The sequence below is a fragment of the Podarcis bocagei genome, assembly GCF_964188305.1.
Source record: "Podarcis bocagei genome assembly, chromosome: 4".
In the NCBI taxonomy this organism is placed as follows: Eukaryota; Metazoa; Chordata; class Lepidosauria; order Squamata; family Lacertidae; genus Podarcis; species Podarcis bocagei.
The window spans coordinates 56,591,160-56,616,407 of NC_138128.1; the positions used below are offsets into that span (position 1 = coordinate 56,591,160).

A 25,248-nucleotide genomic window follows, 5' to 3' on the forward strand; every position below is an offset into this window, starting at 1 on the left:
AATAAAAACAGAGCCCAACCTGCCAGAGTGACCCTATTATTAGGCAATGTGAAGAGACTAACGCTCAGGCGGAATATGCTGATGAGCAGGAAGTGGTAGAGTGGTGTTGAAGGACAGAGCTGGGTGTGCCGAGTGTCCTGCCCTGCCCCGCTTAATGGACATTGTCCATTGCCAGTGTTAAAGTAAGATTCGACTGCCAATTTGATCAGGTTTTGTAGGTTAGGTGAGACAGGAACATCTTGTCCTTTGCCTCAGGCAGTCTAAAGTCTTGGGCTGGTTCTGCCTCATGTTTAGCTCATGCATATAACTGAACAAAGTTTAAAGATATAACCTGAGTGTGTTTAAATCATCTTGAAGTTTGCCAATGTTAAAATATATTAAAACCTGACCCCTTTGGAGTTTGATTTGATGGCACCAAATTTCAGACAAAGCGAAGCAATAACTAAGAGTGTATATTTATGTAGGTGGCACCACTTTTGACACAGAGAGGATTAACAGTGCTCTACCAGCACAGAGTGGAAGCTGTGGAATGAATCTTGTTGGAGATATCCATCACTCCATTTGAAGATCTCCATTATATGACAACATTGAAGAAAAATAAGAGCTCCACATGACCCAGAAGCTGTACGCCAGCTCCCTCGGCCAATAAAGCGAGATGAGCGCTGCAACCCCAGAGTTGGTCACGACTGGACCTAATGGTCCAGTCCTTTACCTTTACCTTTAAGAGCTCCATATGTCTAACTAACATTTGTTAGAATGAAAATAGAAGCAATATAACTACCAGGAAAAGTACAGTTCTCCTCTTCTTCACATTGATATACCCAAAATCTTACATTTATTGAAATGTTGTGAAGTAAGGAGTTAAATGCTTCTGTAACTATGGAAGAAGCAAGAAGCTCTTGGGGTATGAATGCTGTTCACCCCTTCATTGTAGACTCGGGCTGTATAAACCATATATCATAAAGACACTACCGGGTCTGCTGTGCCTCATTTTTCCGAAAGGAATCACAGACCTATGCTTCCAGGTAAGCATACCTGGAACCCCTTAATCTCACACTGCTGTAGAGATTAGTGTGGCATGTAACGATAGTCTATGGCTACTGAGCATTCTTTTTGAAATGGTGCTCACAGCCTGAACACTGGAAATAGAGGGGAAATGGCATACCCAAAATTACTTAGGCACAGTGACTTCATCTAAACACATTTCCTATATTTGCACTGGTAGCTTGAGTGCTGTGTTATATTACCCCGTTTTTCTAAGCAACCCCCTTCTTCTCTGTGTATTGGAAAAAGCAGGACTTTGAAGCATATGTTCCACTGAAAACAATGTCTGTTCTAATTTTGGGCTTTGCGTAGTCACAAAGGTGAGTAAGGATAACTTATTGCCAGCACCCCCTTCGTCGCTTCTCATCACTTCTTCTCTTTCTTCTGGTTTCCACTTCCCACTAATATTCACAATATGTTGCGTGAAGTGATGAAAACGAGAAGCTTATTTCCATGACAAATTCAGAAATCACAACAGGGTGGAAGAAAACACATTTAGCAGGCAAAAGATTCATGCAGAAAAGACTTCCCTTCTCATCCATTTGACAAAGTGTGTTCAGTATATTATAATCCAAAGTGCTCTACATATACTGTTATCATTTTTCTTTTCTTTTCTTTTTTACCATTTAGATAGTGCTCCCTAGCTTCTCTGGAGTATGCAGGGAAATCTGGTGACTGTTACCATTCTTTTGCAGACAGGAAGTGACCGCATCATTAACACTATCCAGAAGTGAGCAGTGATAAACCTTGGCAAGGCTACAGACAGAAAAGCTGGGCAGAACGACACAAGACACTGATTATATATATATATATATATATATATATATATATATATATGTTCCAGTTCAAGGAAGAAAACCCACATGAACTCAAAACACACCCCATCCAAATAAACCTTGTCCTTTGCAGACTATAAACAGAATATGTTCGAGGCAATATATATATATTAGCTATGGCAGGGTAGTGAAATGAGATATTTTGCTGTTTCAATATAAATGCTGAATACATTTTACTTTGGGTTTATATATACACTTCAGAATATGGTCTCATTCAGTAAAGACAAGTTGTAGCTACCATCTTGAATTTATCTTGCGATAGAATTTCCTGCTGTTATTATCTCAAGATCCTGGCAGCTTAATTGACACTGAATGCTGCTAACTCCACATAAACTGAAAAGAAATGTACTGGGAAGGGGGGAAAGGAGGGCCTTCTGAGTTTCCTTTAGGTTTAACCTGAAACTTGAGAAGTTACCTGACTTTCTACATGCTGCCTGTGACTCTTACTGCTGTGCAGAGTGATTAGCTACCACCACTCCTGCTTTGGTGTAAAATAAGAGCTTGCTAATGAACTTCCCTTATTTTCTGCAAGGTTCACGACACTTAATTCATATAATCTGTGACCCTCCCTGTCCCCCACCTATAGAGGTAGAAGAATGCAAATACACTGCTATTTAATCTATCATTCACTATGAAAATTAGATTATTATTTTTTACATCTTTTTGATGGATGTAAGGACCTGAATTCTGCTCAACTGAATTTCCCTCCTCAATGAGTTCAGGGGAATCTAAATATTTGCTTTGGCTCACTAGATATTTTTGCTGCATATATTTAGCCCGTTCAGGCATGATCAGCAGCCGGAGAGTTCAACAGACTTTCTTCCATGTTCCTAAGTCTGTGGATTTGATAGCCAAGTGCCGGCTTAAGGTAGTCCAGACAACAGAGTGGAAAAAGAAACTTTAATACTAGGTGTGAAAATGGTGTGAAAATCACGTAGTGTAATGGCACAAGATGTAGCCGGCACTTTGAGAGGGAGGGGAGACACGCCAACCAGTAAACCCAGCCACCCTTCTCTTGGCCCTCACCCTTGCCACCAAGAGGGCATCTTACGTCCATGGCTGCTCCCAGTAAACAGACCTTTAATATCTGTAACTTGCTTAGGGGCTCAGCAAACTCACTATACTGGGTAGTCTGCTCAGGCAATTAGTCGCAGAGTGAATTCCAAGGACTCCAGAGTAAAGGAAACCAAAATCAAATATGGCACTAGAGATTTTTGTAGAACAGTAATTAAAATCATTATTGTCAAAATATCATTATTTTAAAATTTGATTTAATCAGTCCGAACACAAGAGCAAGGGGAAATTACAAAGGAAAACACATTGGAAAGCTGAGTGTAGTCAGACATCCACTCTGGACTTGAAGAAGACTGGTTTTGAAAAGCTTAAGGAACTTCTGGGTGAGATCCCCTGGTCAGAAATACTCAAACAGAAGGTGGAGTCCAAGTTGGATGGGAGTTTCTTAAAGGTGGAATATTGAAGGCAGAAAAGCAGACGATTCCAACAAAAAAGAAAAGTGGGAGGCATGTGAAGAAACTGATGTGGCTACATAAGAACAACATAACTGTTAGGTGGATTTATATGCCCAGGAGAAAGGCCTCTGGTTTCTTCAAGAAGGTATATTTAAATACCTTTTTCAGTTCATTATATATCATCTCCCAGAAAGCCTTAATCCTTGGGCACGTCCACCAAAGGTGAAAGAATGTACCTTCAGTTTCTTTGCATTTCCAACATTTATTATCGGGCAGATGATAGATTTTTGCAAGCTTGACTGGTGTCATGTACCACCTGTATATCATTTTCATAATATTCCCTCTTAGGGCATTACATGCTGTAAATTTCATACCTGTGGTCCACAACTGTTCCCAGTCAGCAAACATAATGTTATGTCCAACATCTTGTGCCCATTTAATCATAGCAGATTTGACTGTTTCATCCTGAGTATTCCATTTCAACAGCAAGTTATACATCTTTGACAAAATCTTAGTTTTAGGTTCTAACAGTTCTGTTTCTAGTTTTGATTTTTCCACCTGGAAGCCAATTTTCTTCTCCAAGTTATATGCCTCCATTATCTGATAGTAATGTAGCCAGTCTCGCACTTTATCTTTTAATTTCTCAAAACTCTGCAATTTCAATTTGTTTCCTTCTTGTTCCAAAATTTCCCAATATTTTGGCCATTTAGCCTCCATATTAAGTTTTTTCTGAGCCTTCGCCTCCATTGGTGATAGCCACCTTGGGGTTTTGTTTTCAAGTCTTTATATCTTGTCCAAACATTAAACAACACTCTTCTGACAATATGGTTTTTGAATGCTTTATGTGCTTTAACCTTGTCATACCACAAGTATGCATGCCACCCAAAAACATTGTTAAAGCCTTCCAAATCCAAAATGTCTGTGCTCTCAAGAAGCAGCCATTCTTTCAGCCAGCAAAATGCTGCTGATTCATAGTAAAGTTTAAAGTCTGTTAAAGATGTTCTTTCCTGTGAATTTATTCATTCTCCCCCCCCAACTCCAGATCATGATGCTTTGCTGATTTTGCGTACGTTGTGTTATGTTTTCATTCTGTTGAGAAGAACAGTGGCATTCAGTCAAATGGGATAACTGGTACTGCAGTTCCATTATAACACTGTGAAGATCTCTAAATTAGATATATTCCTTTCCACCACACTGGGGCTTATAGACGCTCGTCTTTTAAATGCATAAATATTTATAAACTCGTTCTGCAGAGCTCGTCTCAATTGTCATAGGGGTATTTGAGTACTCTTGCCCTGCTTTTAAAAAATCAACCAGGACCTCTCATATTGAAAATGTGCCAGTAACTGTAAACCAAATGAGTGGTGGATGCCTTTACTTAAAAAATGTTTTCAGATGCTATATTTTAAGAATTTGTCAGGCAAAAAATAAAAACGTGCCTCACAATGAAAATCCTATATAATGGATTAGAAGCTGACTCAAATCCCAATGTTTATTCAGTCTAATGGAAACAAAGAATAAACTTGCTAGCATATCACAATAGAGAACTGTAGAAGGAGCCATAATAGGCCTCTTCTGACAGCCAGTGAAAAATAACATTTGTGCCTATAAAAAAATCCCTCATGTCAATATTTCATGTTGAAAAGCCAATAGGAGACTTCAGCCAAACATTTTTATCACTACACTATCTAGATTTATATTCTGTTTGAAGTCCTCAAAATGAAACTTTCAGTCTACTCCTGGCTAAGTATAAAATTATTTTCACTTTCCCTGGATATGGGACTGAGGGGTGGAGAGCAGCTGAAAAGGCAGTGCTGGACTAATGAGCAATTCTAAGCGCGGAATGCCCAACAGTTTTTCTTGATCTCTTCCAGGAGTGGGCAACTGGGTGACCTTCCATGTGCTGTTGAGCTACTACTTCCATCATCCCCAGGCAGCATAGGCAATGGTCAGGGATGATGGAAGTTGGAGTCCCAAGAACATCTGTCTTACACTACAATTATAGCAGACATACCAGCACAGTCTTTAAAGGCTGTGTGTAATGGTGGTGGTTGTGGCAACTTTGGTAAAGGAAATGGAACATTTCAGGAAATCTAAAATGGGTGGGAAAGAACCATAATGTTCTAGGCTGCCCTTGAACTATACCATGTTAACATTCTAATAAAGTAGCTTGGGCTAAAATTTTACAGCCTGGTCTAGAGACTTTGCAAATGATTCCTACTGCGGGTGCTGGGCCACCTGAACTTCCTGATCTGGTGTTACACCCTTCCTCAGCACAAGAAAACTCAAAAACAACTGTGGTAATCTTAATCAAGAAGGAGATCAATGAGCAGTGGTGGAGCACATGTTTTTGCATGAAGGTCACAAAGCTAAAAGGGGCAGGTGATGGAAAAGAACTCTGCCTGAAACCTTGTTGCCATCAGTAGACCTGATGAATGACAGCTTCCTGTATTCCTGGCATCTGCACCACAAATTCAAAAACTGTGATGAGGAGCTTGTTAGGAATATGATGAGAAGCAGGAACAGGGAAGACCCAAGGCAGATCATATCAAAAACAATCCACTTACAGGAGGATTTGATATCTATATATTAGTGGTTCCCAAACCTTAATTCCCCACAGACCAACTGAAAATTGCTGATGGTCTCCTAATGAAAAATCACCTAATGATTTTTCTGCCCATTCAGCACTGTTCTAGATGCTGAATGTTTTTATTATTATTGTATTTTACAGGCATGCAGCAGACCACCAGAATGAAGCCGCCTGGACCGCAGGTAGGGAATCCCTGCTATAATTAAATTGAGGCTGCTAGAGGTTACTTTTGCAAGCTGGTGGAGCAACCTAGGGCCTAAACCAGGTATAAGGAAACTGTGGTCCTCTAGATGTTACTGGCCTACAACTCTCATCATCTCTGACACTGGCCATGCTCACTGGGACTTATGGGAACTGGAGTCCAACAACTTGAACTGGAGGGCTAAAGGTTCCTCACCCTTGGCCTAGCCACTTTCTGTGTCAACATGCGAACGTAAGAGATCATACCATAACTGAAGAGATTCCTTGCTGATCCAGTACGGTGAGGTATTTGGTTATATGTGAGGTGGTCCATTGCATCTCCCAAGGCCAAGGAAGTTTTGAGTGTTGTGCAACAATGAATCACTGTTCAAGGTTTCTTTCACTGCAAGACAGTTTTCAAGCAAAGGTGGCAATTGACTTGCTCTGCATTCATTCACTCTAATCTTAACAACACACAAGGAAATCATTATCCCTGTGTTCACAGTAGATGTTATATAGTTGGTGGTTCGCTAAACTAAAAACTTAAGCTCATATGGAGTTTCAGACTTTATAATAACAAATCTCCACACTTCCTACACACGGAACAAAAAGGTAGACTGCATGGGGGTGTTCACTTCCTTTTGTGTTCATTGCATAAGCCAAAAAACCAACTCCACAAAGTAAATGAAGGTTCTCCTATTGTCCTGTATAAACACCCCTTTGTTGCTTTCCAGTGAAAAACGCTGCTTAAAGAAAGCTTTATATAGATTTCAATAAAGAAAGCACTGTATGAAAAACTGGATTCACAACACAAATTAGACCAGCTCTGTTGCACTGACTGGTGCATGAAAACTAAAGCCAACCATGTCAGATAATATTTTATTTGGAGCTAAAGTGACCCATTGTGAACTTTGACTTGCCACCACTTCCAAGTTATGTGTACCACTTTGACAAAAACTGGGCTGAATTTCTTTTGGCTGGGAGCCTATAGGGACCTATATTCCAATTTTACCTAATATTAGAACTAATTTTCTTTTCGCCTTACTGGCCAGTCACAATTTTACCCACCTACTCTTTCCTTTTTGCCGAATCTCCTCATAGTTCTCAGTGCTATTCTTTGTTTGCTTGCTTGCTTCATTTTAAAAATAAAACTCAGCTGGTTTGCTCCAGGAAACATATACGAAAAATGGTCAGAGCCCTCTTTTAAAATCTAATTGACTCCTGTATCAATCTGTTACTGCTGGCTTATCAAAAGCAAGAGAGCCACGGTGCTGTAGTCTTAAAAAAACAACAACACTCTTTTGTTACCATAGATCCAAAAGGGAGGTTTGTACATATTTGTAAAATGGATACTTGCAGACTTTTCTCTGACAGCTTGCCCTAACTTCTGCCCAGATAACTGGATTATTTGAGGTGATTTAATTGTCTGGTAAATGCTCATATCAATACAGTCAAAACTTCACATTTTGGCAACGCTTTGGAAGAAGACTCAACTATAGGATCTCTTTGAGTGTTATGCGCTGAATAGTGTGTACAAAGAACAGCACCCTCCTATGAGGGCCTGTACTTCAGGAGTAGGAGACAGGATCGTGTGTGTGTGTGTGTGTGTGTGTGTGTGTGTGTGGCCAGATCATGCTTGGATGTCCTATAACATTTTATCAAAAGTCTGGAAAGGGATATGGTAGAAGGTTTACTAACTCCATATCTATTTATTACACAGATATCCCACCTTTCCTCTGCAAGGTAGGTCAGGCCAAGAGAGTGTGACTAATCTAAGCTCAGCCAGTGAGCTTCATGACAATGTGGGTCTCTCCAGTCTTGGTCTAACTGCTACAGAGAGAGTGGAAAGGTTCATTTATAACTGAGAATAAGAGGATCTGTGATGCTTTTACAGAGTATTACTCTCCATTACACACTTCCAAAATGACTCTTATATCCACATTCTACTAGGAAGAACATGGGTTTAGGAAAGTTACAAGGAAGAGAATTCTACATGTGTGTGTTTAAAAACTAGAAGCCCATGAAGGAATGGTATTTCCTTACAAGGAGTTTGGGGATATATTCAACCACCCACTAGCCGCTTTATTTCATAGCATTGTCTCCAAATAGATTATTCTTGAGAAGAATCCAGAATCCAGATTGTATTTAAATCTGATTAACAGAAGAACCCTAACCCCTGATCTGCTGAGCTAGAAGGGATTAGGATGTGGTGAGGGTGTCCCTCCACCCAGCTCTGCCATTGCAGAGCTCCCTGTCGCACCAGCTGAAAACACAGGCAGTCTGAAGCTATGATGACATTGCACAGCCACAAGAAATGGCTGTATAGTTAAGGGGAGGAGCTAGATTATATTGCATGAATCTGCAGTAGCTCACTATGGGTTCAATTCAGAGAAGAATAAATCAGCAGGTAGCCTTCGCTCTGTCATCTCATGCAAGAGTTTGTACAATACCATAAAAGGCAGGTGTGAGAGCAGGTCTTGTGCTTTGACTTCTGTAAGAGGTTGCACAAGCTCTAGAAAGAGTTGTACAATAGCACTTCCATCAGCAGAAGTCCCTTTTCTCACAAAGCATTTTTGGATCCCACCTCTTATCTTGCCTATTTCTTTTCGAACCCTTCCGTATTACTTTCAGCTGGACAAAGCAGAGATGAAAATATAAACATCTTCATGTTGAACAGTTAAGCCAGCGATGTATACAACATGGTCACAGAACGAAGGTGGGGAGGAATCAAATACCTTTTAAATCAGTACTGTAATTTACATGATAGATGGCCTGTGAAAGTTTAATACAGAGTAATGGAAATAAGTTACTAATGTACAGGTCAGAATGCACATAAATTGAAAGGGGGCAGGCTTAATGCGGAGGACACCTAATAAAAGAAACATACAAACTGGCAGCCAGCCAATGCAATACAGTATTAATATCTACAAATAGAGCACTGTATTAGATATGACAAACATTTCCACTGCCAGCCTAAATGAAAGAAAATGTTTAGTCTTAGCACACAAGTATGACTATGAAGTCATCAGAGGCCTTCATTTCATGCCTATTTAAAATAAGCATTCCAACTAGCATTTATTTCAACCAACATGTCTTCTGGGCACCATTTACAAAAATTCAAATAGTGACATAAGGGACCATCCTAGATTCCATTCAGTGCCAGACCTGCACAGAGCATCAATAGATCCTTTGGCCTTTGCTGCTGCTGCTGTTCAAAGAGTTGCAGTTTTGCACTATGGTAGGGAACAAGGTTTTCTTGCTGCTATAGTAATTGACAGGCTCCTTTGCTCCTGTTCCAGTCCGTTATGTGGCATTCAGTAAAACAATGTCTGGAGAAGATTCATCACAGTGCTATCTCCTTTTTAAAATTTAAAGTCCTGGCAGCTCGCTGGAGTGCACGATCCCATGGCAGTTGCTAGCGTGCAGTCTGGCAGGCCAACAGGTCCAAAGTCCTGTCCCCTTGTCTTGCTTCTTTAAAATAATTGTTCTGAATGCACAATACAGTTTTCATATATTAATTCTTGACTACCTTCAACCTGGAAGACAGGAGACTATGCAAAATGTTGCCTGTGGAACACTGAAGAATTCTACTAAAGCATAGCAGCAGAGGATTATTTTTCTTTTAAGTTAAAATCCTATGTAGATCTGCTTAATAAAAGAAAGAAAGAAAAAGTTTTCAAATTCTGCAGGCACCATTCTAGACAGCCTCATATGTTATGTCCCATTGGAGCACACAGAGAGAGGGGGGAGAGAGGGAGAGAGAAGCAAGAATATGCACTACTTGGCCATGTCTTAATGACCTTAAGTAAGAAAAAGAGAAGTCTCCATTCTGCCCTGCCCTCATAAATAAAAAATTATTGAGAAAAGTGAATCCCCTATATGTCTACAAGTTGGCATACCTATTCTACTCTGGAGAGGCTCATGTGCCAGTTAATTCCATCCACTTTGGCCAAAAGGAAAAAAGGTCAGAACCATTTTAAAAGTTTTCCATTATAGTGAATGTAAACCACAGAGCTTCATTTTATGCAGAGCAACTTGGGATACAGAATACACACTGAAGTGCAGAGAACATACAGCAACTCAGAAAGAGAATGAGATTTACAGAGCATGCCAATGCAAATTGAAACCTATGCAACCCCCTAAAGCATATGGGTGGACTTAGACCAAGAGAACGGCTCAGCTATGAAACTCACTGGATGACCGTACACTTGTCTCTATCTTTCAATCTACCTGATGAGAATAAAATGGGGAAACTGGCTGTGTTTCTTCGTGAACTTCTCAGGTAAATTAAGTGATTGTACAAACATCCGAGAAAAGCAATGAACTTCCACAGCCCTGCCCGTATACAGATTTTAACTATTTGAGATATGTCAGCATAAGGTGCATGCATTATATTAGACCCGCAGAAATTGCCCAGATTCAACTATTGGTGTGGTTATCAAAGCCACCTAGGTTTTTTCTCTCAACAAATTTCTGTGGAATACGGGGATTAGGGAAAATGTGAAATTTTATCTCTCTTAACAACAAATGGCTGGCACTAGGCGTTCTCTTAAAACACCTTTTTAATGGTCCCCTGAGATCACTTATCACTTCCAATCCTCTTTACATTCTAGCACACACTCCACCATGAACAGGATTTTATAAATACTATCAGCTTCATACTTCTTCTTTGACTTCCTCAGACAAAACACTTCTTCATTTCTCATTGTGCCATTATCTTTAAACACTCAGAAACATCGTTTTTAATGCATACCTGTTGCCAAAAACAGCAAAGACTCTTACATGCAAGAGGAGATAAGTGCTTAACCCTGTTACCGTACAATTAGAGTCTTTCAGCATGACATTTGCTTGACAGATCCCTGCAAATCCCTCCAGTGACTTGCTGCAGACTGTGTTCCTTAAAAAAAATATATCTCCAGATGAGCCCCATTGAAAGGCAAACCAGTGCCTAAGAACAGCAGCAGCCAACTATATTTCGGTGCCTCAGCCAGAAAATCCATATGGCCTTCTCCCTTCAAGCTGTAGTAGCATTTTGGGGGTGGGGTTCCACTTTGGTTGTGCCTGCCTAATTTGCACTTTCCAGAACAACTGAACTAAACTGAAATGTTTGAAAATCCCAGCTTCCCCACACTTTGTGATGCCATTTTCTATAAAATCAAGGTGTACCAAAATCCATATAATAGGGGGACGTGCCTGTAAAAAAATGCATATAACAGTAGTAATAAACATACAAAAAATGCATCATGTTAGGGGAAATCGTTTGTAAAATAGCTGTACATTTGGCAAAATTTCATACAAAAATGTGTATATTAGGAGGAAAATGCACTAAATGTTCTTTGGGGTTTTTTTTAATGCAAACTGATGTGAAAAATATGACAACCTGAAATGAAGAGTGGAAAAAATGAGAAACTGAGGGTAACCAAAATTAACAATTTGTCCTTCCCTAGGTAATATATACCATATATTTTACACCAAAAACCACAAAATGTTTCAATCCTTTTTATTGCTAAGAAATTTTATCTACAAGCACATAAATGCACAAAAGAAAAAGGTGTGTGTGTATCTATGCATACAATTACACTAAGCAGAGAATAAAGTTTTGATTTCATATATTTCCAATGGGGGGGGGAGAAAACAAGCTGTCCCTATTACAAAGCTTCTAATAAGTTATATGGTTGAACATCATCTTGTACCTTATTGTTCTAGTGCAGTACATAATAAACATTGACCATTTTTCAATGAAACTTTTATTTCCCTTTCTGTCTTCTCTCTATTTAATAATGTCTGTAAGTTTCAACATGTATATCACATCCCAGATCCTACTAATCTCTTTCAGTGATGGCGGTTCTTTCTGTTTCCACTTATGGCCAACTGCTATTGTAGCTGTTGTGAATTCCCTTTCAAGGCATCCCAAATCAGCTGCTGATTTAAACACAGTGCTCACTTTTGTACTGATTTATCTATAAGCAGAGAAACAGAACTTTTATTGAAATATTTAAAAAGTTCAGTAAATTTAAGTGTGATGGTGAAGTTGTACGTATCAGGCTTCTGCACTACAGGAAAAGAGAAATGTATTTGAAAATGGTTATGCAAAGTGCCTCAGAGGAGATCAAACCCAGTACACAATTATATATTAAAGCAAACCCTAATTTGAATTATGTTAACGTTACACATTGTGCCCTATACCCAATACAGCAAGCATGGAACTTAATGTTATCATATTTCACTTGAAGCTGCCCAGAACCTAGTCTGGGGCAACCTTTTCAGATGGTGGCATCATCATCACCATCATCATCATCATGCTTTTATTGCTGCTAGCTGATCATTTCTTTCTTAGGCCAACTGCTGGTTAGCAAACCAGTATAATAATCTACTCAGAACCTAGTCTTAGGAAACCAGTCATGACATATCCACCATGGCTCAACAACCAGCGCTTCCTTTTTAGCCTTGGCTGTTTAAGAAGCTCCTGCCGATTTGAGCTTCCTCTTGACACCCTTCATTCTCACACTAGCTGCTGACCTTCCTGAGACCCTACTGTTTGCTTGTCTGGACTCTGTAGCCCTGCTGAGGCCTATCAACTCTCTAGAATAGGGGTGGGGTACCTTCAGCCTTCCAGATGTTGTTGAACTACAACTTGCATCATCCCTGACCACTCACCACGTGGGCTGGGGCTCCTGGGAGTTAGAGTCCAACGACACCTGGAAGGCCAAGGGGTTCCCTACACATGCCTCAGAACTAACCGTGCCACTTTGAATGATGTTTTACTATATAACTTAGGGCAATGGCCCTGTTACCATTTGGAATGCTGATCCTTAGTGTACCATCATAGATCCAATAGGCAGGAGCAAAGGAGAGGGGAAACAAACGATGGTGAAATGAGGCTGCATTTTAATGTTGTATTTTAATCTTGTTTTTTAAGTTGTATTTCAATCAACTGTTTTATATCTGGTGTTATACCTGAGCCTGGTCTTGGCTGGGGAGGGCGGGGTATAAATAAAATGTATTATTTTGTTGTTGTTGTTGTTGTTGTTGTTGTTGTTGTTATCACCTGTTTAGCCAGTGTCTCCAGGCTCCTTGTGTTTGTGCATGCACATCTCTCTCTCGTTCTTTCTCTCATTACCTCTGTAATCATAACAACACACACACATGATTAGGAAGTGGCTGCTTGAAGCAGAACTGCAGCCCCTTCTTCATTTTTAAAGGAAGAGTAGTCAGAAAGCCTGAAGTGCCTCTGGGGTAGGGGTGGAACAGCCACTGTGTGTGTGTGTTTTGAAAGTGTGGTGTTTTAATAACATAAACCCCCAGCCCCAATCTGCCAGAACCTGAAGGATCAACAGCAACATGCAACAACCACCACCAACATGATCATAGAAAGGGAGGTGGTGAAGAAAGGGTGTGTGTTAAAAATGCTTTTTACATTTAACAACGCTTCCACCTGGAGTTGTCTTTTTAAAAAACAAACAAAGCAAAGCCAAACTTTTCTTCTTTTTGCAAGCTGCTTGGAACTGGCAAATTGACCAGCTGGGGAATGGACTTCCTTGGGAGGCTGTGGACTCTCCTTCATTGAAGGCTTTTAGGTATCTGCCAGAGATGCTTGAGTGGAGATTTCTGTCTTGCAGGCGGTTGGACTAGAGGACCCTTGGGATCCCCAACTCTACATACAGCCCTGTTCCCCAAAAGAAAATTCACCGCACGGCACTGACTGAACCTGTTGGCATGCTTGTGTTTCCATGCATGCAAGGACATGCTGGGGAAAGGTGTGTCATATGCAAAGGGAAATTTGTATCTAGCTGCTACTAAGTACATGCATGGCTGGCAGAGAATAAGCCCCCAGATGTGTAGTCAGCAGGATTATTAACTGTGTGAGCCACTGAACAAACAGTTGCAGTGCCACCCTGGTTTCTAAGGTTTCTTAACATCTTTCTACCGGTGCTCCACACCTTCCTGATTAGCAGGGCTTGGGGGCAATGGCTGCTTTTGAAGCTCCTGTACTGATCTGTTTTAACTTTCTAAATTGACCGGCTTTTTCTGTTGGAAGACAGCCAATTGCTTTAATGACTGCTTTGCATTTTGGTTTTTTGAGGAAGGGGGAAGGTACGCTGCTGCTTCTCGGAGTTTTGTGATTCTGTTTTATTATATTTAACATATAATAAATATATATTAAAAAGCCTTCAGCCTTTTTAAAAGACATATAGGAGAAAGTGGGACAGAAATGGTTAAATAAATAAATAGATGCCATAATAAATCTGGTAGTCTTTAGGGTGCCACAAGACTTTGTTGTTTTAGCAATTTCAAATCTATCACTGTTGTTCATAAGACCACAGCTGTAAACAGTTTGGAGCATACTTTGCTGAACTGATTCCTCTGAAGCATTTTTGAAACATCAAAGGTGTTTTGCATCCAAGCCTTGATTCAGGGCTTTTCCTTCATTCAGTTGATATTAATAGTGAAGCAGGTGCTCCGCGAAAATGCCCAGTTGTGTGAAAGCGTTTTGCCGTACCATTATTTTCCCCTCAGAAAGGGGGGCGGGGAGGCAGCAGGAAGGAAATGTGTGGAGAATCCAAAAAGCTCAAAGACATGTTTGAAACCATCATGGCCTATAAGCAGTCGCCTAGCCCTGCTCCAAATAAATCATTGCAGTTTTTAAAAGTGGCTTCTAATCTCACAGCTGAAGACTTTTGAGATTCTCAGTCAGTTTCTCTCACGTGTGTGGGATTAACCATTTCAAAATAATACCTTGCTCTGGACTAGGCAGTGACTATGTTTGTGAAACCATATACAGTGGTACCTCGGGTTAAGTACTTAATTCGTTCCGGAGGTCCGTTTTTTTTTTTTACTTTATTTTTTTTAATTTAATTTAAATTCATCATTAATACACATTTGCGTGCTGAGGTCCCCCAAAACCCCTACCCCAATAACTCAGACATCACACGTAATTTTTGTTTTAGGTTTTTGGCATAATTTTGGCCACAACTTTATTTTATACAAATTGAGAGTGGTTGCTTAGGCATTGGTTATGACTACCTGTCCCCCCCCCGCCTTGGGGGGGACAGCACTGACTCCCTAGTCAGTCCCGGAGGAAACATGGTCAGAGTCAGATGGAGCTGCGTAACAGGCCCTCACTGCTCCGCGCATGTTCCTTGAAGCTTACGCGGCCCGCACCCTGCCGTCAGGGTTTGGACGAAGGGGATTGTAAGCTTCAGAATTCCTTTAACGGAATACCCGTCAGCAGCAGCATTGGAGGGGCAGGCACAGCCAATCCATACCCCTCCACCAACCAATTTTAACCAATGCCTAACCGCCAACCTTACAAGTTGTGACGATTTGCTAAGCAGTAGGCAAAACCCAAAAGGCACGCACTAATCAGCCAATTGGACAAATTCCTACTGGGCCCCCGCACCAAAGCGAACGACCCCATGACAGGCAGAGCAAGGTCAAAGCGCAAGCCCAAATCAAGGGAGGGCGGGCGGGAGATCCGATGTCCACAGCAAAAGAGAAAGAGAAAGCTGTGGACCCTGCTTATATAAGGGGATTGATCCCACCCCTAAATTGGCAACATCAAATTTGCCCCAGTAACAACTTCATCCAATCTGCTCCCGCCCATTGCTATCAATGGGCTGGTCACTAACTGGGGGTTTTGTTTGGCCCCATCCGCAACACGTGCTCTCTCTTTTATGAGAACACGCTATACAAGCATACAAACATACATTTCATACAATCCATAAAAAATGTTCAAACATACTTACACTCAATCCCACAAATAGTTCCTTTCCCCATCACCATCCACCAACCCTTCACCCCACCTTTGTGTTTGACTTCCAATCTACTCAATTACAATTTCTTTCCACTTCTATTACTTTCTTTCACACACCTTTACCCTAATTTCATACTTCTTTTTCTATTACACATTGTTTTCCATCTTATTTGATATTTCAGTATTTGAAACGGAACTTGTTTATTCTAATAGGAGTTCTGATTTTTCGATATGATTTTGCAAGTATCTTTTAAACACCTTCCAGTCCCTATCTATCTTTTCTTTTGAAATCCTTCCAATTTCTTCCATTGTTTTGGATATATTGTAATACTCCAATAATTTGGCAAGCCACTCTGTTTTTGTCGGTATTATACCACTTTTACAGTTTTTCGCAATCAGTAGCCTTGCTGCTACTGTTGTGTATTAATATAAGGTCTTATCTTCTTCCTTTAGGCTTCCTGGTACTATTCCCAATAGAAAACCTTCTGGCGTTTTCCTAAATGAGTATCTAAACATTTTTTTCATTTCATTATATATTATTTCCCAAAATTGTTTGATGTTTAAACAATTCCACCATATATGTATCATAGTACCTTTTCCCGTGTTGCATCGCCAGCAGATATCGCTACAGTTTTTATTCATTTTTGCTATTCTTTCAGGTGTTAAATACCATCTATGTTGCATTTTAAGGTAATTTTCTTTCAGTATATAACACATTGTGAATTTCATATCTTCTTTCCACAATTTTTCCCATTGTTCAAACATAATATTTTTCCCAATATCTTGCGCCCATTTAATCATTGATGCTTTAACCAATTCATCATTTGTTTCCCACTCTAAAATCAGATTATACAATTTAGATATATTTTTTGATTTTTCTTGTATTAAATATTTATCGAATTTTGATATTTCTTTTTCAAATCCTAACTTTTTGTCTTTTGCTAATCTATACTTAATTTGAATATATTGGAACCAATCACTAATATGAGCTTTAATTTCTGTGTAGTCCTTTAATTCCAGTTCTTAACCTGAAACTGTTCTTAACCTGAAGCACCACTTTAGCTAATGTGGCCTCCTGCTGCCGCCGCGCCGCCAGAGCACAATTTCTGTTCTCATCCTGAAGCAAAGTTCTTAACCTGAAACACTATTTCTGGGTTAGCGGAGTCTGCAACCTGAAGCGTATGTAACCTGAAGTGTATGTAACCTGAGGTACCACTGTACAACAAACCATCTTCCTTTTAACACAAGTGTGGCTGTACATGCTGAAGGAACTTCCCACCTCTAGTGTGACAGTATAACGTTTGGGCATGATTTAAGGCAAGCAGAAAGAACGCTAAGAGTCTGAAGTAAAGCTATTCAAAACCAGAGAAGAATTTTAGGTAATGGAAAAGCTTGAAGACTGATAGGCAGCTGTCTCCTCCAGCTTCAGTAAATTAGGCCTTCGGAGTTACTGCTGCTGACAGCTACCTTAACATCTGTCTGGTATTTTTAAGGTGATAACATGCAGCTGATGTCTTTGATCTAAATGGAAAATGCACATCAGTCGCAACACTTGGAGAGGCCCCGTTTTTTGACAGAAGCGTTTACCAAGCAGGAAAAATTGCTGAGAATTTTTTCAGTGTACGGTCAGAAGAGAAAAGGAACCAATATTTTAAAAAATTTCTCCAAACAGGCTTCCCTGCAGAAAAGATTACCAGTGTGGCCAAAAGCCCACCCTTTTCCACACAAGAGCAATTCCAAACAACCTCGAACCTTGTTTTTCAAAAGGATACCACAGTGAAAGGTATTCGCTCCTATTTCAGTGACATGAGCATTTGCCTCATACAAACTCTGGTTTCAATGTCTCTCAGTATTTGTCTTTAACTAACCACAAGGGCTCAAGGAATGCCTCTAGTTTTCCATGTTCCTACAGCTCAATATGCTTTCAATTATTTTCCTGGCAGAGGTAAAGAAAGGGGGTTTGATAGTCTTAGGTCCTTATGTCAGGAGCATATAAATGTGCCTTTTTTAGAATGATACAAATGTCGCTTTCTTCTCTGACTGTCTGATATAGTAGCAATTTCTAAAATGAAAGAGCAGGCTTTTCTTACAAGCACTGAAGAAGACATTTGGAGACGGGAAACAATGCCGTTTATCTGCGCGTCCCTTGTCAATATTCTTGGGCTCCTACCTCCCACTGAGGGAGTCAAAACTGAACCAGTCCTGAAATCTGGGCTAAATATGTATTTATTTTTTTCTTGAACTGGAACAGAGTATGAGCAATTAGTTGCAAGTGTGCTGAACGTGAGCCAGAACAGAACCTAATGAATAGGTGCAGGTAAATGCTTCAGAATAACAGCTCAAAAATATGGCTGTTACACACTATACATTTAAAGTATATGACTTCCCCCAAAGGATTGTGGTAACTGTAGTTTGCTCCTAACAGAGCTACAATTCTCAGCACAAACCACAATTCCCAGAATTCCTTGGTGGCGGCGGCAATGCCAGTGCCAATGCATGCTGCAGACATCACTCCAGACCCCTCTGCAATGCTTCTACTTCTGGGACACAGTGCCCTTCCAAGCATGCTCTTCGGAGCATGCGTGTACCTCCCAAGCCCCCCATTTTTAAATAAATTAGAAATGCTCCCAAACCCCAGACATTTGTATAAAATGCAAAAATCCACCCAGATGGGCATACTGCCCCCTCCAAAAGAGGACATGTTCAGACATATGGCAACCATAATATATGCATGCAAATTTATAAATAATTATATGAGACATCTCACTATAGTGTGGAAGACTGTGGCCATGTGACCTGTGTCTGCTGTCCGAGTGCTAAAGAAATAACTGTTGATGGGCATCTTCAAGACTTTTGTTCTCCCTTCTTGTAGTTCTTTGTCTTTAACCTGGCACAGGATCCTTCAAACAGACAACTGTCCTCTGACAGCCCTCTGAACCGACGACTGTCTTCTGTAACATAGGAAGGGAACTTGTTTGAACTGAAGGCCCTCTGGCCAACTACACACACTGCGAACACTGGATATAAAAGAGCTCAGGATTAACAGACATCTTGGTTAGTTTACAGCCGTGTGCTTGGTGCAGAATTGTAGCAGCTGACGTAATGGAATCCGCAGAGTCAATACCAAAAGAAGAAACTGAAAAGTAGATTAAAATAAGAGTAATCTAGCCATTTGGATTATTATGCTTCCAAATACCAGGAAATAGCTTGGAAATTGCTTTCAGGTATCATGTTTACTAAAATTGCTTTCCTGTATCATGTTTACTAAAATGCAGAGTTATTATCACCTACCGGGGGGTAACTGGATATAGACTGTAGTGTTTGTAACATAAGAATTATTGATGGAGCAGTGAGTTAAATGCAGGCTGCCACAGAGTGCTTGAGTGTGCTTTTCCCTTGCAGGTGAATGCAAGCATCCTTTATGTGAGTTTACTGTACTATTTAATGCAAAATGTAGGGGTGATTATTCCTTGACTATCAGGATTAGAGAAGTTTGTTAAGCATAACAGCTATGAGTCAACTTCATACTCTTTTATCTTCCACTTAACTGATTTCACGCAAGCTAGGATATCCGTACCAAGGAAGACGCCAATAATATCTACTCCTTTTTCTGAACTCTAATTTTGCAGATCCTTTTAAGAACAGAAAGGTATATGATGCACACATTTGGTCTGCCAAAAGGTCCAGCAAGCATTTCAGGTATCAATGAGTGCTTTTGTTTAAAGGACACTGAAAAAGACACCATATCTCACAGACGTTTCCTATTAGAAAGTACATTCCTAATTTTACCCAAGTATATAGAGATGCTGTGCTCTGTTGAGAAGATGAAATTTTGGATAAAATGTGTTTCAGGCCTCCTGCAAAGTGAACTTATCCAAGTAACTGGTCCCTTCAGCTGAACTAGAAATAGTTCTATTAAAAGTGATGGGAACCATTTAATAGGGCTGTAAACCCAAGTACCCTTTCAAGGCCCAGGGAAATCCCTGGGTTCAAATTGGCTAATAATAATAATAATAATAATAATAATAATTGTACCCCACTCATCTAACTGGGTTGCCCCAAAAGTTTAGCTACTGTAGAATTAATTCAGCTTCACACTGTGATGTTGTGCAAACAGTAAACATACAACAAAAATGCGGTAATCACATTAACACTATTGTCTAAGACATTGATGTCACAGGACTTCAGTTTGGATGGTGTGTGACTCAGTTTGGCCCAACCCACGATCTATTTGTGTCCAACACAATTGCAACATCCACACCATACAGCACTTATCATACCACTTGAACAGTCATGGAGAATCCTGGGAATTGTGGTTTGTAAAAGGTGCTTATCAAGGGTGCCGCTGACCTCACAAAGCTACACTTCCCAGCAGGGCTATTTTCCAGCCAGAACTCACCAGAGCTCAGTTCCTGCACCTCTCAGGTGTGCGCCATTGCCATTATAAGAGAACAAGGGAGGTGTTCATTGTCAGTTCTGACACTGCTTTTTCTAAATAAAGAGCACTGTTTCCCAGTACCCCGGGACTTGCCCTGGGTAATAAGATGTTGTGCAGCAAACAAATACAGGTGCACAACTACATTGTAGGAGAGAGGGATATGACCATGCCTTGTACCACTGAGATTGCATGAAATACTATTAATCTGGATACACATGTCAATGCAGATGTATATCTGCATCTGATATAGGAAACAAGATCGCCTGTGGCTAAAGGTAGGGCAAGACCTTCCCTCTTCACCTCGGAAACCATCTTCATTTTTGTGATCATGCAATCAGCAAGAAACTCAAGGAATTTTGTGAGTACTCATAAGGAATGATTGCAACTGCAAAACGCAGGTGATGGACTCTTCCTCCTTTCCATTGCACATGGGGGTAGGGAGGTAAGGCAACAGAAGGAGCAAGTGTCTGGCCCATCAGACTCCAGATTTTTAGATCATGCTCAGAAGTGTCATTTTAACCTCTGGAGTTGGTTGTGCCAGCCAGTGGTGAGGCCCTCTGTCTTCTGTCACTGGTTGCCCTCCCCTTTGTGAAGGGGAGAATCTGGCAGATGAAGAGGTCTAAAGCTGTGGCCTTTTTTTGAAGTTCAATCCATAGATGACCCCAGAAGCAGGTCATATTCTTCCCCCCCCCCCAGCAAATTGAGCGCTCACCTCTTTCTCTCTTATGAGAAAGCCTGCTTCTGTATGTGGACCTCTGTTACTGGCTCTGGATAATGGGACAAAATAGCTGAAGAGAGCCCATGCTGGGTCAGTTCAGGCCTTGGTCATTGCTTGCCAAACTGAGCCTGATTTAAAGTTTGGTTGCTGTCATCCCTCTGATAAGCATGACAGATAGGGTTGCGCATGGGACAGAACATTTGGTGTTCTTTAGCTGACACCTTTTATCTTTAAAAGAAAGTTGCATAGCGTTGTTGCTTTCTTTTTGCAGATTCCATAATTGTGATTTGTACATTTTGTTCTAAGAAAGAAAGAAAGAAAGAAAGAAAGAAAGAAAGAAAGAAAGAGTTAAATTATTTATACTGCTGGTCTAACCCATGCATCATCTCATGCTGTACCACTCATGCCAGTGCAACAGTGGGATGCAATTTGTAACTGAAACCGCTTCATTCTAATGACAGCAAACAGCCCAAATGGCATTTAAATGGGAATGGAATTTAAAGTAAAGGAATGGAATGTTATTCTTTCTCAACTCATTGGGGTGGGGGGAAGACTGGGCAAAAGTAAGTTCTCGTGCATGCCTCTCTGTTGAAATGAATAGGAGCTGCACAAGAGCATGGCTACAAACACATGCTGTTCTGTAGTAATTCCATTCAGGGCCAGCCCTATTATTAGGAAGAGTGGGGTGGCTGATTTGGGGTGTCATGAAAGGCTAGCTAATTGTTATTTAATTGTATTTTTACTCCCCAGGAGGGTGAAGGTATTTGTTAGATTTTCTGTCTCAGGCACCAGAACAATTTGACCTGCACTTTGACTGCGGGGCAGAGGTGTTATTTATCATTCGTACATTGAATAAAACTCATTTATCACGCTCAAGACAGAGCACTTTCTAAGGCAGGGTACAAGAAAGTAGAACAATATAAATACTCATTATATTCTGGGTATAGGCATGCTTCTTCAGAAAATATCCAAATCAGTCTGAACCCAGCTGTTTTCAGTCTCAGATCCAAAGCTGCCCACAAGAGAAGCCATGGCAATTGGATATACTCATTGCAAAGCCAAAATGGCCAGTTACAAGCTTTCTGGAGCTCAGTAGCCTTCTATTAGTTTGCCTTTGCTTTGAAGTTGAAAGCAAGGCAAAGCACCTCTTTGCTTATTGAAGGCAAGGGTAACCCACTACATTTTGCTGCCTGGGCTGAGTGGATAAGATGGTATATCGCCCATTTCAAGTACAGAAACCTGTCAGATTGTCAGTTTGAACCTCCAGCACTGGCAATAGGACCAAGGGGTGGCAAGGTAGCTGAAAGGGTGGAGGAGGGTGGATCACCAGGTACAGAGAGGTCTGTGCTACTATGAAGGGAGAGAGGCTCAAGCGGAATGGTCTTGACTTCCTCACATGCGCACATACACACAGTGGCGTAGCGTAGCTTGTCAGCACCCGGGGCAAGGCAAGTAATTTGCGCCTCCTAACCCGTGGATTTGCGCCCCCTAACCCTAACCCCCAGATGTTGCGCCCAGTGCGGCCGGCCCCCCCTGCACCCCCCACGCTACGCCACTGCATACACACAGTGCCTTGCTGCCTGAGGCAGCAGCCTCACTCTCCCTAATTGTAGGGTCTTGCAGGAGGTTCATGTTGACTAAAGGAAGCATGTGAATTAGTTAACTCTCCTAGAGGCCACTGCATCTGTCAGTCACTGAACTGATCCTGTGTTTTTATGGAATTGTACGGGATGGGGATGGTGTAGAGCAGGGATGGGAAACACTTTTCAGTCTGAGGGCCAGATTCAAACATGGCCAACCTTCAGGGGCAAGAGGCAAAAGGGGACAGGCAAAAGTGGCTGGGGTCAAAGGTTGCCAAAGCAAAAAATAAATCAATAAATACAAAGGCAAAAAATGCTGGAAAATTGCATTTTACATAATGTTGTGTGTTCTAGAGACATTTTCTGACGTCATACCCATGCAACGCATGCTGGGGCCCCTCCATCTTAGGCATGACAGCATCTTCAAAATAATACTATTGTGTAATAAACCTGTTTGATGCATAGGAACATTATTTATACTTACTGCCTCTGATTCGACTGTTAAGGTAGGAAACTCCACAGTTTATTGGTCAGGCCCTCCGTTTCTAGACGATTGACAAGCATTCTCCAGAATCTGCAAATTTGTCCTGTTTTCATGAAACAAATGCCGTCCCTTCTTGTGGGGCGCGGGTGCCAATTCATCCCCACAAACCAGTTTTTGAAACAGCATATTAAAATGCATTTGGGTTAAATGTACAGCTACACTCATGATCACACAGCAAAATGCCGAAGGCAGTGTAACAAGCTGGAGAGCAGGGATGGGTAACTTGCCCCCCTCCAGCTGCTGTCGGACTCCAATCCCCCCTGACCATCAGTCTCATGGACCAAGCTTGATGGAAGCTGTAGTTCGTCAGCATCTGAAGGACCACAGGGTAGCCGCCTATGGGCTGGAGAGAGGATCACTACTGCAGGAAGAACGCTGAACTAAATATCTGGTTGCAATGAATCCAGAATGATTCAGTGTGTGGTGGCTTGTGGGGAAAGGGGGAAACTATTTTTCTTCTGCTGCTCAGAACGGTAGGAGCTAAAAGCCTTTCATAATGAAAAGTATACAGAATGACAACAGCAGAGGCCAGCTCTCAAGCCTATGTATAAACATAATTGCTCGATTTGGGGTTTTGGAACGTTTGTTCCTCCAAACCTTATACTCTTTTTTATTTTCAAATAGCATGCCCCCTGCCAAGAAGTTACATTTTTTCCTCTCTTTAAAATAAGCAGTGAGGGCAATGGCATGATGAACAAATTTCATTTCTTCTGTTCCATTTTTTCCATCTTTAATACAGCCTCCAGCAGGCCAAATGGCACCAGTGCAATTGCTAGTAAGTCAATACATCTGGCTGCATTCCTGAAATGACAAATCTGATGGATAGAACTCCAGCTCCTATACAAAGCCTCTTTTCAGAATGCTCTCTCCCTGGTACTTGTCTGCTCGGAGCAAAACCTAATGTGTGAAAACAAAATAAAAATCAAGCTCTTTCACCACCCCGTGCTAGTGTTTCATTTTCAGTGGGCTAATGTTATTATTAACACAGCTCTCTTGTGCTGCCCAGATTCTGCACCTCTGCCTGGATACGATGAGAGCTTTCAATTTGGCACCAAGGAGACGAGCGGCTGTTCCGAGGACTCCTTGCTTTGCTACGAAAGCATGACATGGCACACTGCTAAGTGTCTAGAACTGATCAGTATCTGAAGAACTTCTGCTTTGCTCACCAAAAGCAATGTGATTGTGTTAGAAATTGCCAGTGGTGAGGAATGCAAGCATGCGGGGAGGCGTTTTAGCTTTGATGATCTTTCAGCAAGAAATTATGAGCTAGACATCATGTGTGACCTTGTGACTGTATATGGGGAACAATCTGTCAGCACATCACTGGGCTTTAGTCTGTGAAGGATTCAGCACATGCCCATGGCATGAAGGTGGGATACTTGGCATTCCATTACTTTAAATTTAATCAGCAACTAACACCAGATCTGTATGAACTGGATTGGCTAAGGAGCCAATATTGACCTTTACTGTTTTCTATAGTCTGAGACCATGATACCTCAAGGATTACCTTCACCTGTCTGGACCAGCCCAACCCTTAAAACTGGCCATGGTGGGCCTGCTCTTTGGTTCATTGGGAGTAGACATGCCTCGTGGCTCCTTAGAGTCAGTACCACAACTCTGAAATATCCTCTGTGAGAAAATCTAACAGATTCTACTCTTCCTACTTTCAGATGGCCTATGAGGACAGATGTTCATTATTGGAGTTTTTAAACTATTTGAACGGCTCTTGTGCCGTATTATCTTTCATTATTATTTTCTTATTATGTTGCTTCTGTTTTACGATTTTTAATTATTTAGATAAATACGATTTTTTACTATGTATAAAAGTGGGATAGGAACCTTCCCCCCCCCCACTCCTGGTCCATGGAATCAGGGTACCCCATTAAAAAGATTCAGGGTCATAGCACCCACAAAATGGTGATTTCAGAGGAGGGAGTTGCCCTAGTTTGATGTACATCATAAAGAAGAAGAAGAGAAGAAGAAGAGTTTGGATTTGATATCCCGCCTTTCACTCCCTTTAAGGAGTCTCAAAGCGGCTAACATTCTCCTTTCCCTTCCTCCCCCACAACAAACACTCTGTGAGGTGAGTGAGGCT

At 41.0% G+C, this 25,248-nt stretch overlaps 1 long non-coding RNA gene across 1 annotated transcript in view; it reads left to right on the top strand.

The window, feature by feature from the left end:
- Positions 1-25,248, top strand: part of LOC308586469 — a 182,155-nt gene that overhangs the window by 98,751 nt on the left and 58,156 nt on the right. The window contains exon 2 of the long non-coding RNA XR_014007901.1: positions 6,081-6,121. This is a non-coding gene — a long non-coding RNA (uncharacterized lncRNA). The remainder of the gene's footprint in view (positions 1-6,080; positions 6,122-25,248) is intronic.